The sequence below is a fragment of the Marmota marmota genome, unplaced genomic scaffold (genome assembly GCF_001458135.2).
Source record: "Marmota marmota marmota unplaced genomic scaffold, marMar, whole genome shotgun sequence".
Lineage (NCBI taxonomy): Eukaryota > Metazoa > Chordata > Mammalia > Rodentia > Sciuridae > Marmota > Marmota marmota.
The window spans coordinates 45394142-45410476 of NW_026000037.1; the positions used below are offsets into that span (position 1 = coordinate 45394142).

General features: G+C 35.9%; 2 long non-coding RNA genes across 3 annotated transcripts in view; one reads left to right on the forward strand and one right to left on the reverse strand.

Moving 5' to 3' along the window:
• LOC125619405 overlaps positions 1–16335 on the forward strand; it is a 65394-nt gene that overhangs the window by 14042 nt on the left and 35017 nt on the right. Inside the window, exon 2 of one of the 2 annotated variants that reach the window (XR_007350937.1) lies at positions 12194–12323. The exons of the other annotated variant lie outside the window; for it this stretch is intronic. This is a non-coding gene — a long non-coding RNA (uncharacterized LOC125619405). The remainder of the gene's footprint in view (positions 1–12193; positions 12324–16335) is intronic. 2 annotated transcript variants of the gene reach the window in all.
• Positions 3711–6978, reverse strand: LOC125619406. The gene is made up of 2 exons (XR_007350938.1): positions 6391–6978; positions 3711–5054 (listed from the first exon to the last, which is right to left on the reverse strand). It is a non-coding gene; the product is annotated as an uncharacterized LOC125619406 (long non-coding RNA).

The window sequence follows — 16335 nt, forward strand, 5'->3', positions numbered from 1 at the left end:
CACACAGAGAGAGAGAGAGAGAGAGAGAGAGAGAGAGAGAGAGAGAGAGAGAGAGAGAGAGAGAGACTGAACACAAGAGATATCCTCTAGGGCATCCCCCCAATGGCCTTCCTTCAACTAGACCCCACCAAAATTTCTACCACTTCCCTTATGCCATCAAATTATGAATCCTTCAGTAGAGTCAGAGCCTCCATGATCCAATCACTGTACAAAAGCCCCACCTCTGAACATTGCAGCATTGGGAAACAAGTCCTTGACATATGAGTCTTTGAAGGACACTTCATATCCAAATCTAAAAGCAAGATTGCTCATTAAGGGAAATTTCTGACTTGAGGGTAAAATTATCCTAGTTGAAAAACAAATAAACAAACAAAAAACTTAAACTATGTCATTCAAGGTTTGTAGTTACTAACAAATGAAGTCTACTTTTATAAGTTAAAGCAGAATTTTCATGTATTACAGAATAATCTATATATCCCACTTTGATATTTGTTCAAAAGAATTAAAGTCAGCATACTTTAGAGATACAGGTGTACCTATGTTTATCATAGCATAATTCACTGCAGCCAGGTTATGGAACCAGCCTAGATGTCTGTCAAAAAGTGAATGAATAAAGAAAATTTGGTATTATATTCATTCATAAAGAAGAATGAAATTGTGCTATTTGTAGGGAAATAGATGGAAATGGAGAGCATTATGTTTTATCTCATATATGGAAGATAGCGTGAGGGAGTACATCATGAAAATAGAAGGGAGACAAATAAGGTTGAAGAATGGGAAGGGGCAGGAGGGAGGAGAAGGTAGGGGAGATATTTGGTAGTAAACTTGATTGAATTATGTCATTCCCATGTACCATTATGCCATGGTGAAACCCACTCCTCTATATAATGTACCAACTTTAAAAAAGAATATTAAGTAGGTCATAGTGTCTGCAAAATGGCCCAAGAACCAGATTTGGAACTTATAGAACCAGAAACAACATTCCACATTCATTTGTAGACTTGTCCTTGGAGAGTGTCTGCCCTGCCCCTCCACTGAGTACAAAGAGCATTTAGCATAACTAACAACCTGAGGTTGGATGCATGGTTCTACTAGAACATCTCCAACTGCTGCATACACTGAAGGTGACTTTCTCAGTCTCGCTATTAGACAAAGAAGGCTTGGGGACTGGGTATCAGGATTTTATAGGGATCCTCAGAGAGAGGTAGAGACTCATATAGTAGGAAATTCTCCCCAAACAGAATGAATGTTTAAAGGTGCTGGAGGTTAAAAAGAAATGATAACTCAGATCCAGAAGTACAGGATTCTAGTCTCACTTTTCCAGAATTTAAGCAAATTATTTAATCTTTCCAAAGTTATAGTCAGAAATTGAGGTTTTTTTAGACCTATTATAATACCTATTGTAATCCTTATTTAGCTAAAACTTTACCACATTTTATATTCTTCATCTATAATATGAGAAAATGTACATCCAAGGCTTGTTCTATAAACTAAATGCTTTCATAAATTGCACAAAATATGATTTGCTACTAATATCATTATCACTAAATGGGGATAATAATATTTTCCCATGCACAAAACATTTCATAATGAGATAAGATTGAGTCGTTTTGAATTAAAAAACAGTTTGGATGAATGTTAGAAACAGATTCTTAATAACTTGTATGAAAAAGTAGAATACTAAATATAATTAACATGAATAAATATTTGCTTATGTTGTTATAAGAAGTCTTTTTTATTATTAGTTGTTCAAAACATTACATAGCTCTTGACATATCATATTTCATACATTTGATTCAAGTGGGTTATGAACTCCCATTTTTACCCTGTATACAGATTTCAGAATCACATCGGTTATACATCCACGTTTTTACATACTGCCATACTAGTGTCTGTTGTATTCTGTCTTTGAAAAATTGTGACTTTGAAAAATTCCAGATCTTTAGTTTTCTTTTCTGTTATGAAATCTTTTAGTTCATTTTCTGTTGTTACAACTGAATACCACAGATGAGGTAATTTTTTTTTTAAGTAGAGGTTCTAAAGTCTGGGCAATTCAGGACATGGAGCCAACAACTGGTGAGGACTTTCTTCCTGAATCATGGCAGGCAAAACCTTTGACAAAATAGAGCAAATTTGCCAGAGAGAGTTCACTTTTACAACAAAGCCACTCCATGATGACTACTAGTGCATCCATCAATGAATGAATTAAGCCATTCATGAGAGGTTCGAGAGTTTTTTCCTTAAAGGTTCCGTCTTTCAAATACCATTAACAGGACTCAGGGAACGGTTTAGTGGAGGAATAGCTTGCCTAACATCTGTGAAGGTATGAGTTCAATCCATAGTCTGCAAAAAAAAAAAAAAAAAAAAAAACCCACACATTAACATAAGTCTTTCAGAATTAAGTTTCCATCCCTTGAAATTTGGGTGACTTCTTTGATAGTAAATCAAGTGACCAGATTCTATACCACATGACAGTGTTTGTTATTTTCTATCCACTCTATCCCTCCCCTACATCTTTTTTGGGTGGGAGAGTCTGGCAGGAGTTTGGTTCTCCATGTTTTTCAAAACAAAATGTAAAAACTGAAATATCAAAAATAAATAAAAATTATAAATGACAAATGCTTTAAAATATTTCTTAAAATAATAACTTTCTGTCCTCTTCAAGGAAGTCCATTTTTCCCTAAGTTCAGAAGTAAGTGGTTCTTCTGGAATAGCAGGAAAGGAAACTGAAATGAAAACCAGGACAAAAAAGTTTCCAGAGATGGAAATTTGAGAGTGATGAGAAAGATGCTCAGAGATCTCAATAAAATTCCAACTCAATTATTTTTGACTGATTATCCTTATGATCCAATAGCTTTTACCTATTCTGTTGCCAAGTAGCATATTTGTCATCTAATAAAGGCCCTGAAATGTGTTCCTACTCTTAGTAATTCATAATATATGATTTATCAATCTACACATTTCCTTTTAGATTACTCTTAACATTAAAATTATTACTAAACAGCAAATTATGAAGTTTTGGAAGATTGAGTATATTATTTTCTTACTGCTCTCTTTCTCTTTTCCTGTTGTACAGAGATGTAAAACACACTGATATCTCTGGTCTTTAATTCTCTGGGAATCAAGTCCTTAAGAAACAATGACTTGAGGAAAACCTCACAAATGCTTGGTGTACCATGCAAACTCAAGTCGGATTACAGTTCATGCTGCCCTGTCCCTATGCTGCATGGGGCCAAAGGACTTCGAACAGGGCCTATTCACCCATTTCCAGTTGAAAGAAAATATATTTCACCTCCCCACCAAAAAAAAAAAAAAAGATAAGTAATTCCAATTCCAAATGATCTCTGATCATTCCAGTCTGTCTTATTTCCCACCTTTTGACTCCTTCTGATAAATGAGTTTCCTACTCATTCCTCCCATTCAAACAAGGAAAGTTTTGAAATCATATGTTTATTAGTTGACCAATTATATTTCAGAATGAAGATTCTATAACACTATTACTAAATTCAAGTATAAACGTTTTTTGAAAAAAGAAAATTTATTCTTAAAGGAATTTCAGAAAATAGCAATCTCATTAGGGATAAGTTTGAAGGCTCTAGAGAAAATTGAAATCTCACTGTCAAAAAGACTAAAGTTATTCCTGTAAGGAGAACAAAATCTGCCTTAAGTCCAATATGTTCTGAAGTTTCAATGCAGGGAATATTGTTCTGTGAGTTAAGAAGTGAAAGAATAGACTTCTCAATTAATTATTTCTACCAGCACATGTACCTAGAAAGTAGGGACATGAGGGACCGAAAGTAGAAAAAAAGTATACCTCTAATAACCTGGCTAAAGAAAAAAACGGGGTGGGGGACACACGTGACATTTGCCAGCAAATGGATGGATCTAGAGAGTATCAAGATAAGTAAAATAAGCCAGTTCCAAACAACCAGAGTTTGAATGTTTTCTCTGATATATGGAAACTAACCCAAAATAAGGCAGGAAGCGTAAGGACAAGAATAGAATTTCAGTGGATAAAGACAATGGGGAATGAAGAGAAAGATGGAGGGATTAAAAAAAAAGGAAAGACAGTGGAATGAATCTGACAGAATTTTCCCATGGACATATATGAAAACAACACAATGTATCCCACCATCACGTACATCCATAAAAATGGGACCCCAACTAGAATAAGATATATCCCATACTTGTGTAAATATACCAAAATGGATTCTGCTATCATGTAGAACTAAAAAGAACCAATAAATTTTTTTAAAATGTTGTTTTTAAAGTGGAACACAACTGTTCTCTAAATTCCCAGTACTAGAGTTGACACAGTGCTGAGCACTTAAACAAACACCACTTAAAGCTCAGAGGTAATAGCAAGGGAAACAAAACAAGAAAGGAACATACAATCAGGCAATATGGTTCATAAAATATAATTTACTCATGTTTTATCCGGTGTTCTCCTAGAGAAGCATTTCCTCCCCTAGCTCCAGACTCAATGTTCTGAGGCCTTTGCAGGCAAGGCCATCTTTAACACAGAGGGGAGGATGACTCACAGAGAAGCAGGTGTTTGCTCTTGTCTTTCTAAAGCCCACCTTGTAAATGTCCATTCTTTTCGAAGAATCCTCCACTTCACCACATGATTGACTCCAGGAATAGCTAACTCTATCAGGTGAGACCTCTTACCCTCCTCCCACCCACACAGGTGTGGCCTTACCATTTCACAAGAGAGACCTATCAGAATACCAGGAAAAAAGCATGAAACAAGGCACACGCACATACACACACACACACACACACACACACACACATACAGCCATACCCACCTCAGAGTGAAGGGTCCCATTCATGGCAGCATCAGATTTATCCCCCATAGTAAAGTTTACAAGCAAAAGCACCCAAAATGAGTTTCTCCTCCAGAGGATGCCTTGTCCCATTTTCCTGCTGCAGCTTTCTCTTAAGAGACCAGGTCCAGAAGATAGAAGCAGAAAGGGGGCAAACAGTTGTCTGACTCAAGGTCCTGAACATGTCACGCTGTAGCACAGACACATCTGGAAAGCTGGTGTGTCCTTAAGAGAAAGAAAATGTAGAATCAAGATTCCTTATTATACTCTTTCTTAAACCTCAGAGACCCAGGTGTCTGATAGTTCATGACATAAAAGCAGATAGAAAATGTACTATTTCCTCTCTTGATTTGATTAAGATTATTCCAGAAAGCCCCAAAGTCTTATATATGATGTAAATTTTTAGGGCCAATAATACTTCTTTAAAGTACCTAAAAGCACTATTGCTATTTTTTTTTCTTTCTTCGTTCCATAAATATAGAAACATGAGTGGTGAGATGGTTTCTTGACACATGGTCAAACAGATCTACTTCCCATCATATTCTCCTGTTAACAAAATTAGAATAAATTGACATAATTCTTCAGAAATATTTGTTAAATGCATATCATGTGATTGATGTTATCATAGCTGTATGATACACAAGGAGATAAATTTGGTCCTTTTGTTTCAAGAGAGAGGAACTATTTTGCTGAAACCATTGAATTAAAACCATCTCTACCGTGTGATAACATTAGTAAAGTTGCTCCTTGGTTCTCTTCTCTTTTCCATGAATTCTCACAGGGTAATTTTGAAAATTACAATAGAATTCATTAGAATTAGTGTTATTTGAATGACTTAAAGACCTCAGACACTGCAAGCATTCAATAAATTTAACTTCCCATTTTTTCCTTTTCTAGTTTTTACTAATATTTGGCTTAGAATTGATTTTCCCCAAATTCAAGGCAGAATAGTTAGTAAAATTAATTTTAATAATTTCCACAAAGTGCAATCATATAACTATTTAGAATGAGATTCCCTAACCCATACGAATGGCTTCTCACTTATTACTTGATTCATTTATCAATTCATCTAACACCAACTGGGTGCAAAGCAGCACGCCAGGCACAGAGTATAGAGAAGTGCCAATCACTGCTCATGGACGTCATTTCAAATCAAAAAGAAAGATCTTACACAAATAATTACAAAATTAATTACATTACAATAAGCATTACAAAGGTTAAGTACAGGGAAATATAAAAACTATAATGGAGCTTATCTATAAGAGTTGGCCAAGAAGGTTTTTCTTAGGAAGGAAGTGTTAAGCAGAGTTTAAGAGTAGAATAGAAATTATGTGGGGTGTGTGTAGGGGGGGGTGGGCAGGGGAGAGGGACTCAGGGAAAGAAGGGAGTTGATTTTACACAAACCTGAATAAAACCCATGTGGAAAGATACTGAAAGTGCTAGGGTGAATCTGAAGTATTCAGACCAGTCAGGTGCCCTTTTGGACACATTAAGGACTTTGGTTCTAAGAGTTAAAGTGATGGGAAATCATTGAAAAATCTCAAGGAAGAGAATATATTACCTTTGGATAAAAACTTAAGATGTCACTCTACACTAGCTTCTGGTGTCCAGAGTGGGCTATGTCCAGGCAAGAGTGAAATCTGGGCCACTAGCTGGAAGGATTATGCAGTCATGTGGGTAAAAGAGGATGTTGGCAGGCACCAGTTTTGGCGAGGTAGATGGGGAAAAGAGAATTGTATTGAGGGAGGAAGAGACAGGAAAGAAATAGAATAATTTAAGGTGTCCCCGAGGCTTCTGATGTCTGCACTCGCTAGACAAAGGTGCTATTCACTCAGAGAACTGCAAAGAGTCAGGGTGAATGATTATGAGATCCACTGAAGACTTCGAAATGTCTGTGGGACTCAAGTGGGGCTGAGGAATTAGAGATATAGACGTAGGGCTCAGAGGACCAGCCTTGCCTGGAAGTAAACATTTGAGAATTGTCTAATACAGGGGCGGGGAAGTCAAGATTGTGGGTAAGATCTTCTGGCTACACATTTTTAGACCACATATTCAGTGAAGCTGTCATAGAGGTCTCCCTGACTTTTTTCTTTTTTTTTTTTTTAAAGAGAGAGAGAGAGAGAGAGAATTTTAATATTTATTTTTTAGTTTTTCGGCGGACACAACATCTTTGTTTGTATGTGGTGCTGAGGATCGAACCCAGGCCGCACACATGCCAGGCGAGCGCGCTACCGCTTGAGCCACATCCCCAGCCCCTCCCTGACTTTTTAAATAGTCTCTCAGCTAAACTTACAACTGGTTCAAACCTGATTTAAAATAATTTCAAGACTTATGCTGTAGACTTTTAACTGATCAATTTGTGTAACTGCTTAAGAAAGTCCAGTGTTATTTCTTGACAAAAATGTTGACTCTCTGTGTAGATAATACTATGTTAGCCAGAGCTTGCGCTGGTCTGTTGATCTTTTAACTGGGATAGACTTCAAATTCATGTACTCAAGTGTACACAACTGAAAGAGATCTTTGTCTCTTCAAACCTGGGGCTTAAACCACCTGACTTTCATTCTATTTACGACATAAACTACTATAATACAGCTGCTTGCTAGAAAAATCCAATCACAATTGAAAGAAATCCATTTCATCTGAGATAAGTAATTATAAGGGGAGAAGGAAGCAAAGATATTGCCCTCTATTAAGTTGAATAATCAGTAAAGAAAGTGTTTGCACAAAAGGCTTTTTAAAAATTATTATTATTCTCTTATACTGCTCTAACTGGGGGGTCATTTGCTTGTATCTTTGAAGATTAGGTATTAAAGAACAAATTTCTACAAGCTTTCAAAGCTCTGCCTCTTTTAAAGCATACGGTGGGAGAAGAGGAAAAGGGAGAGAAGTTAAATTTTAAATTTATATTCATCTTTGTTCCATAAAGAATTTGAGATGCCTTACAAGAATACATGGAATGAAATATGTGAATATATATTCAGAACAAAGGAAAATACAAACTGGAGTAGATGTCTATGACTGAGGGAAAAGTTAAAATGTGAGTATGTAGGCCAGAGACTCCTACATAGGTACTAAAGTTGGAATGCAGATTTGAGGCTGAAATGTTGCCTTTTGAATAAAGGGAACCACCATTATATATTTTTTTTACTGTACATAAAGAAAATATTGCTTTTCATGTAAAAGAAATTCATTACTTAGAATCTTCTTGAGAAGACACTGAAAGACAAATTGGAAAATATGCTCAAAATTATTCCTAGAATCAATGCAGATTTAAAAACTTAATTCCAAAGCAACAACTTCTTAACAACAATTCTGTAAGGTAAAAGAAGTGGAAGAAAGATGGTCAGTGTAACCAGAGGATGTGGCTCTGTGATATCTTAATTTAATCCATAGTTAAATGTGCAACATCTGGATGGCTGATTGTTTACTGGTTTAGATGGGAATTTCCAAGGTGATCTGATTGCACAATTGTACACGCACATGTGTACACGCACTCGCACACACACACACACACACCATAGCATATAAATACAAATGGTTCACAAGTCCTTTTGTGTCCAGGTCATAGCATGAGATCTTAAGTATTTAAAAAGTATTTTTAATAATCAAAGGTAATATAAGTGTGTGCCGAAGAGTATACACTCTGGCATTAAACAAACCACAGTTTGATAACACTTTCTGTCACTTGCTAGCTGTAGAACTTTAAACAAGCTACTTAATTTTACTATCTTAATTTTCTCATCTCTAAAATGGGGTTAATAACATTGTTCACCTCATAGGGTAGAGGTAAATGTTGAGTAAGATAATGCAGATCAAAGGCTCAACACAATGTCATTAACATAGTAAAAACTTAAGAGTAGCTATTACTTTTGGCTTAATTAGTAAGAAATTAATTGAAAATACCTTGTGTGACTATTAACTATGCCATTTTCATTTCCCTGCATGACTAAGCACATTACACAGGGGCCCATCAAACCACTAAGCCCTGTTTACCTGTAAGTGTAAAGGATTCCTCTAGGGAGGTTCTTTGGTGATGGAAGAAGGTGAATCCCACTGGAAAGAGGCAAACATAAGTGGTCTCTGTACATTATGAAGGTGCCAACTCACAGCCCCTACTCCTCATTCGACAACTTTGGCAGGACACCCATGAGCTCAGGACACATATTTACGAAGTGTCACTAAGCTTTTATTGATCTGAATCCATTTCTGGATTCTCTTTTGATGGCTTTCATGCTTGTGACTCCCCTGTTCAGGGCTACTCTCTCTTTTATTCCCTGAGTTACTTTACCCCATGTCTTTGCTGTCTTTGGCCTAACTTGGAAGTCCCATTTTTTGTCCTTTGAAAACTGTCATTCACAATAAGGGATTTTTGTTGTTCTTGTTGACCAAATAACCAATCAGAATGACCCTTCAAATCATTACTCTTCCTTCCGTGTTTATTGCACTGTGTTCAAAGATTCCTCTGTATTTGTTGCTGGATGTACAACATGGTTTCTTTCATTTTTTTTTCCCATCTGAGAACTATTTTGGACACTTCAAAGAGGCTTTTTCCCCACAACCAAGAATTTACTGTATTGACATGAAAATTTAAAACTTTAGGGATTGAAAATCTCCCCAAAGCCTTGCAAAATTAGGGTTAGAGTGAAGCCGAGACTTGCAGATCTAAGTGTCACTGAGCTGTTAGCAACTTTGTCTTGCTCCTGTGTTTTTATATCATGTAGTTCAAACAAAACCCATGTACAGCTCACCCCACTGCCATCTTCTCTTTGTTGTCATAATTTCTGTTTTTAACATTTAATGGAAATGTTATGACCACAAATTTCTTCATTCAGTTAATTATTTCATATTTGGACAACATTCTAACTGCAAACAAATGTACCTTTGTACACCTACAACAAAAAATAAATAATTAAAGTGCATCCTGTATGCCAGGGCATGTGCTGGTTTAGTCACACATTACCTCCTTTTGTCTTTCTTCAAGCTCTTGTGAGAACCGTTAGCCTTCCCGGTTTATGGGTGATGTCAAGTAAGCTCACAGGATTGAAGTGACTTGCTATTGCCAATGAGTGTAAAGTTTTGTGTGACTCAAGTTTGTGTGACTCTAACACCCTTGCTTCTCTTATTGGCAAGGAAGGATTCATTTAATTTCACCAGAAATAATGAAAGAACTTTATAAAATTATGTATTTTTGAAGCCCCGGAGCTTCTAGCTCAGTAGATCTCAGTGGAACCTAGAAAACTTGTAAGGACTCAATTAATAATGTCAACTGTTAGTTATTAGTTATGCTGCTTTAGTTTTTCTAATAGGACCAAGAGCATTTAGAGTAGAGGTTATTAATATTCAAAACATTGTGCAACTATGCAAATGTGCCTCTCTGGGAAGTATTCCATAACCTTGCTCAGATTCTCAATGAAGCCTGTAAACCCAGAAGGTTAAAAACCACTGAAGGAAGCAAACACAAGTTAGCTTACTCCCTTTTCTTTTTTTCAATCATGATTTCTACACACATCTGACTGCATCTTACCATTTAAGAACATCGGTGTACTCAGGGCGGGCATGTTGATTTTATATATTGCTACTCTAAGATCGACAGGTCATTAAAATGTCTCTAAACTTTCTAAAGTGTTCAAATCACAAATACCTTGAACTGTTCCATTTTTTTGCATTAATGTTCTTCATCTATCCCAAAGTGCTCGGAATTTCTAAAACAATGGGATTCAGATTCACATTGAGGTTTGGGAACAACTAGACTTTACTAAATATCTTTGTATAATGTTCATCCCATTTACTAATCAAAACCACTTTATTAATTAGCATCAGTTAATGCAAGTTTTCTGAAGTGCATTTCCTTTGTGTACAGAAATTAGAGTAGTCTTCAAATAGAATACATCTTACTGCTATGACTGCATTAATAGTCATCGCTTTTGTATGAGTGTCAAGTTGTTCATGAATGTGAATCTCTGATCCTTAGCATTGTTATCCTGGTGTGGGATGGCATTCATCATCTTGGCACTGGATCTTGTTCTTGGCACTGATTTCTAGATATGATGTATCACACCCTGTTGCTTCCTCATTGTCCACTTCTGATATTTTTGGCTGCAATACCCAGCTGCATGGGATGAATTGCCATCAATTCAGCTCATTCTACTTTGCCAATGATTGGTCTAGTGATGGGCTTATGACACAGTTCTGCCCAATGACATATAAGGAGAGGGTATGCTCCCTTCATCCGTACTCTCTGCCCTCCAACTAGGGGACAATGTGGATTTACCAAGCCAAGGACAGAGATTGTTGGCTTCTAGTTTCTTGTTAATGAGAACATATGATTGTACAGTTCAAGCTGCTTACTACTTTCAATCAAAAGCATGATAAATGATGCAGGTAGTGATGAACTATTTTCAATTATGCACACAGCTATTCACAGACATCTTACTCTTCCTCAAAATTGTGACCAACAGGAAAGCCTGAATAAGGATACCCAGTGGACAGAGCAGAATAAACAGGACTTCATAGGAATAGAATTGACAGTACAAAGGAATGGTGTTGTGCTTCCTATCCAAAGACTTGAATTAGACGAATATCTGCTAAATGAAAATTGAAGTCAATTTATTCTCCAAAACTAAGTTTATGAACTTAGGAGTATTTTTTTCTGAGTCCTGATTCTAAAATATCCCCCCTCCCTTTTTCTCTCTTTCAGCAAACACACACAAACTTCTTAGGGAAGAAGGAAGGATCCCATTATGGAGGGATTTTAATATTATTTTTTAAAACATAGGTTTTAACCTATGGGTCATGGTCAGAGAAGACCCTGCACATGTACCATTTCTTTCCATGTGCTTGTGCCCAAGGTATGTATCAGTAAGAGATCACCAATCTTTCCCACAAAACCTTGTCACAGTCTGACAGACCTCCACAAGTCAGTGTTTCAGGCAGCCACCATTAATGGATTAGAATTTGCATTTAAGAAAGATCCCATCTGCCATTCCAATTATAGCAGATTGGCAGTAAGCCAAAAGCTGTTGTCGAACTCACTGTATACAGTTAATGGGGGAGCTTATAAAAAAATGTACTCTTAAATTTATTGCATTTGAGTGGGGCCTGATAGCCTCTATTGTTAATAACTTCTAGAAGTAGTCATGCACTGCTAAGTTTCAGAACCTATGATACAGAGCATTTGGGACCAAAAAAAAAGTCATAAAAATTTGAAGTTGCAAAGTGGTAGCCCATATAAATTTGACTTTCAAATAAGTGATGTTTATATTTTATATATTTATTTCCTAATATTTAAAAATTGAAAGGGAGAAAAACACATAAAATTGGTTGTTTTGAGTTTTATTTGTCTTTTGCTTCTCTTGAAAGCACAGAAAATACACAATGCTGGGCCTCCATTCCAACACTAACCACTGACTGGAGCTGAACAGAGGGGACGTCTTTGGATAGGCATGAATTTTTTTCATGTCTTTTTCACACCCTGAAGCCTCTCTGCCACCACAGGTGAATTTCACTGATGTTTACCATTGTGCATTCATTGTTGTTTTGCTTATACAGATAGTTGTCAAAAGCAGGAAAACAAATGACAGACCAGAAAGGCCAATCTTCAAGGAAGAAAATCCAGTGATATTAAGGCATCAATCTCCTTCTCATGAAATATCAAGGAAGAAGATTAACGACGTCCTTGTGCAATAGCTTTGACGAACAAGTCTAAGTCAGTTTCACAATTAATGATATCAGGGAGGCTTCATTCTGCCACTGTTTTTCTAATATGTTAAGGAGCCAAAGTCTAGTAGGATTGCAGCAGAGAAAGAAAGTCCATCCCAGAATGTGATAGTCTTTGTGGTACAGAATCCAATATGATGAGGCTAGGTGCAGTTTGTCAGCAAAGTCAGCTCATTATATAACCCCATTTCCCAATCTTATGAGGATCTGGGAATTGTTTTCTTAAAACCTGTGCTGTAGTGTGGTGATTTGTGAACAATCATATTTTATCCCCTGAATATCTGTGATCTCATAAATGGTCCTCCAATTGTATTCTGAAAAAAAAAATCAAGTATGTTAGGCAAGATTTTAGATGTAATCATTCTATTCCACTTCACAGCAAGTAGTATTCTGTAAGGATATCCATGTTATTGAGGCTCTTTTTATAAAGTTTCATTACAGACGTACACACAAGTGCATTCCAGTTATAAGTATTTTAAACAGGGAGATACAGAGAGTAAAAAAATGAAAATACCCCATGCTCACTCTTACCTCCCTATTGCCTGTCCTTTTACACCCATAGACACTACTCTTCTCATTAGAAGCATAATAAGCAAACCAGTGTGCATTTTCCTAGACATTTTTTGCATGGTTGTATTACATAATCTATGCTTTTGTCTGGAGAATTTCTCCTCATTTATAGAATTGCACTATGAATTTTTTTCTACAACTTCCTTTTTCATATAATAATATTTTTGGGAAATCTTTCCACTTATAATATTCCATATCAACCATTTCTCTACTGATGTGTATTTTTGTGTACTTTATGATGATACACACACACACAAACACACATATCACATCATATTACATGTAAGTACCACATTTTTATACATATAACACATTTTCTTTATTCCTTCATTATTTGATGGACATCTAAGCTGTTTTCTTTGTTTATTGTGAATTGTGCTGCTATAAACTGGGTATTCATGTATTGCTATAGTATGATGACTCCAATTATTTAGGATAAATACTGAGGACTGGTATAGCTGGGCCATATGGTGGCTCCCTACCTAATCTTTTGAGAAACCTCAATACTGATACCCATAGTGGTGGTGCTGATTTACAATCTCATCGACAGTGCAAAGGTTTTCCTTTCTCTGCACATCCTCTCCAGCATTTGTTATTGTTTATATTCTTGATGGCCGCCATTCTGACTGGAGGGAGATGAAATCTCAGTGTAGTTTTGATTTGCATTTCCCTAATTGCTAATGATGTTGAACATTTTTTTTCATATATTTGGTGGTCATTTGTATTCCTTCTTTTGAAAGTGTCTGTTTAGTTATTAGTCCACTTATTAATTACAGGAGTTTTTGGTGTTTTTTGAGTTCTTTATATATTTGAATATTAATCCTCTGTCAGAAGAGTAACTAGAAGGCATTTTCTTCCATTCTGTAGGTTTTCTCTTCGCATTTCTAATTGTTTTTTTTTTGCTATGCGAAATCTCTTTAATTTGATGCCATTCCATTTATTAACTCTTGGCATTATTTCCTGAGCTTTAAGGGTCCTGTTGAGAAAGTCATTGCCTGATCCTATATGCTAGAGTGTTTACCCTATGTTTTCTTCTAGTAGTTGCAAGTTTCTGGTCTAATTCCTAGGTCTTTGATCTATTTTGAGTTGGCTTTGTGTAGGGCGAGAGATAAGATACACAACAGTGTCTTAATCTGTAAAGAAAAATAAGATTGTATCATTTGCAGGAAAATGGATGGAAATTCAGAACATTATGTTAAATGAAATAAACCAAATTCAGAAGGTCAAGGGTAGTATGTTTCATCTTATGTGTGGAAATCGGAGAGGAAAAATGACAAAAAAAAAATGTTGTGGGGGGCAGATTTTATGAAAATTGAAGGGAGCTCAGTAGAGGGAAAGGATCATGGAGGGGGAGAAGAGAAGAGGAAAGGAAATACTATGGAATGATACTGGCCAGATAATATCGTTATATAACATTGTAATTATTTCTTTTAATCATATATCTTTGTTAAAACATGTCAGTATATAGAAGAGATATCTAGAAATGGTCTTTTCCAGTCCAAAGTGTGTGTATCATATAATTTTGAGGTACTGCTGAATTGCAGTCTACTTCCAATGTATGAATACCTAGCATCCCACATTCTTGGCTCTTAAAAATATTTTAAATGTTCGTCTATCTAAAGGTCAAATATTTATCTTTTAATTTCTATTTGAATATTTTTCACATTTTTCTGGCTATTCTCAATTATTTGAATTTGTATTATATTATCTTTTCCTCACGAAATCTTTAGATATTAAGGTTGCTATCTTTTCATGTGCGTGTTAAGAAAGTTCTGGATGAGGTTGACAATTGTCTTTTAACTTGGCTTTTTGACATTTATCGCACAGAAATTCTGAACTTTTAAGTATTCTAATCTGTTGAAGCTTTCCTTTATGACTTCTGAATGTTTTGAATCCCTAGGAAGGTCTTACCCACCTCAGGATTATAAATATATTCTTCTTCATTTTCTATACCTGTTACCCACCAGTCTTACGGGCCTGGATTTGAATCCCCAATTGGCTGAATGTGAATATGCAAGTTTCTTGAAAAGCTGTGGACACCACCTGAGTAGGACTCTTCAGAGTCAAATGACAATGTGTGGTGCACAACATCCCTACTTTATCATAATTCATCACTAAAATCTTGTGGCTTTTTAAGTGTGGTATGCCTAGAAACAGCAACTGAGACAATGACATTCCCATTAAATGCATGGTTGGTATCAATGGGTTCCTCTCCAGATCAGCAAAGGGAGCTCACTCAATGTGACTCTCTCCTGGTTTGAGTTATTACAATAATCCCAAAATTAATAATGATGATGATGATGAAGTTGATGACAACTAACATTACCTAGCTCTTACTGTGTAGCAGCCATATGATGTGCCATCTCATTGAATCCTTATAGCAAACTTTTGATAGAGACATTACTACTACTATGGCCATCAGCATCTACCGACATTTTCTGAAGATGCCACAACTAGTAAACAGCATAAACAGAATTCTGACCCCAGAAGGATTGTGTCTTATAACTTGAGCATTAATCCAGATAAGTAGATTTGAAAGTTGATATGGAAAGCAAAATATTTTGGGGGTGGGCTAGGAAAAATCAGCAACAAAAGTACTAAAAGAATCAAGTGGTTAACAAAAACAACTTAGAAAATAAAACCAACTTTGTAAATATGAAACAAAATCAGCAACCTCTAAAAATAGGTGATAAATTTTACTCCATAAACAATGAAAATCTTTTTCATTGCAAAAGTGACCAAGAATCCAAGTGACAAATGACAAATTTTGGCAGGTGGGTGGACATGTAACTAATATTACTGATAAATGACCAGTAGCCCTAAATGTGAGAACTTCACTGATCTTACACAATTATAGTCCAAGTCCAAGAATCAATTTGGGAAGAAATAAAGATAAATCTTAATAGGAAAAAAATACAAATGATTCTTTTTTTTATTTTTTTTATTGTTGGTTGTTCAAAACATTACAAATTTCTTGATATATCATATTTCACACTGTGATTCAAGTGGGTTATGAACTCCCATTTTTACCCCATATACAGATTGCAGAATTACATCAGTTACACATCCATTGATTTACATATTGCCATACTAGTGTCTGTTGTGTTCTGCTGCCTTTCCTATCCTCTACTATCCCCCCTCCCCTCCCCTCCTCTCCCCTCTTCTCTCTCTACCCCCTCTACTGTCATTCATTTCTCCCCCTTGTATTATTTTTCCCTTT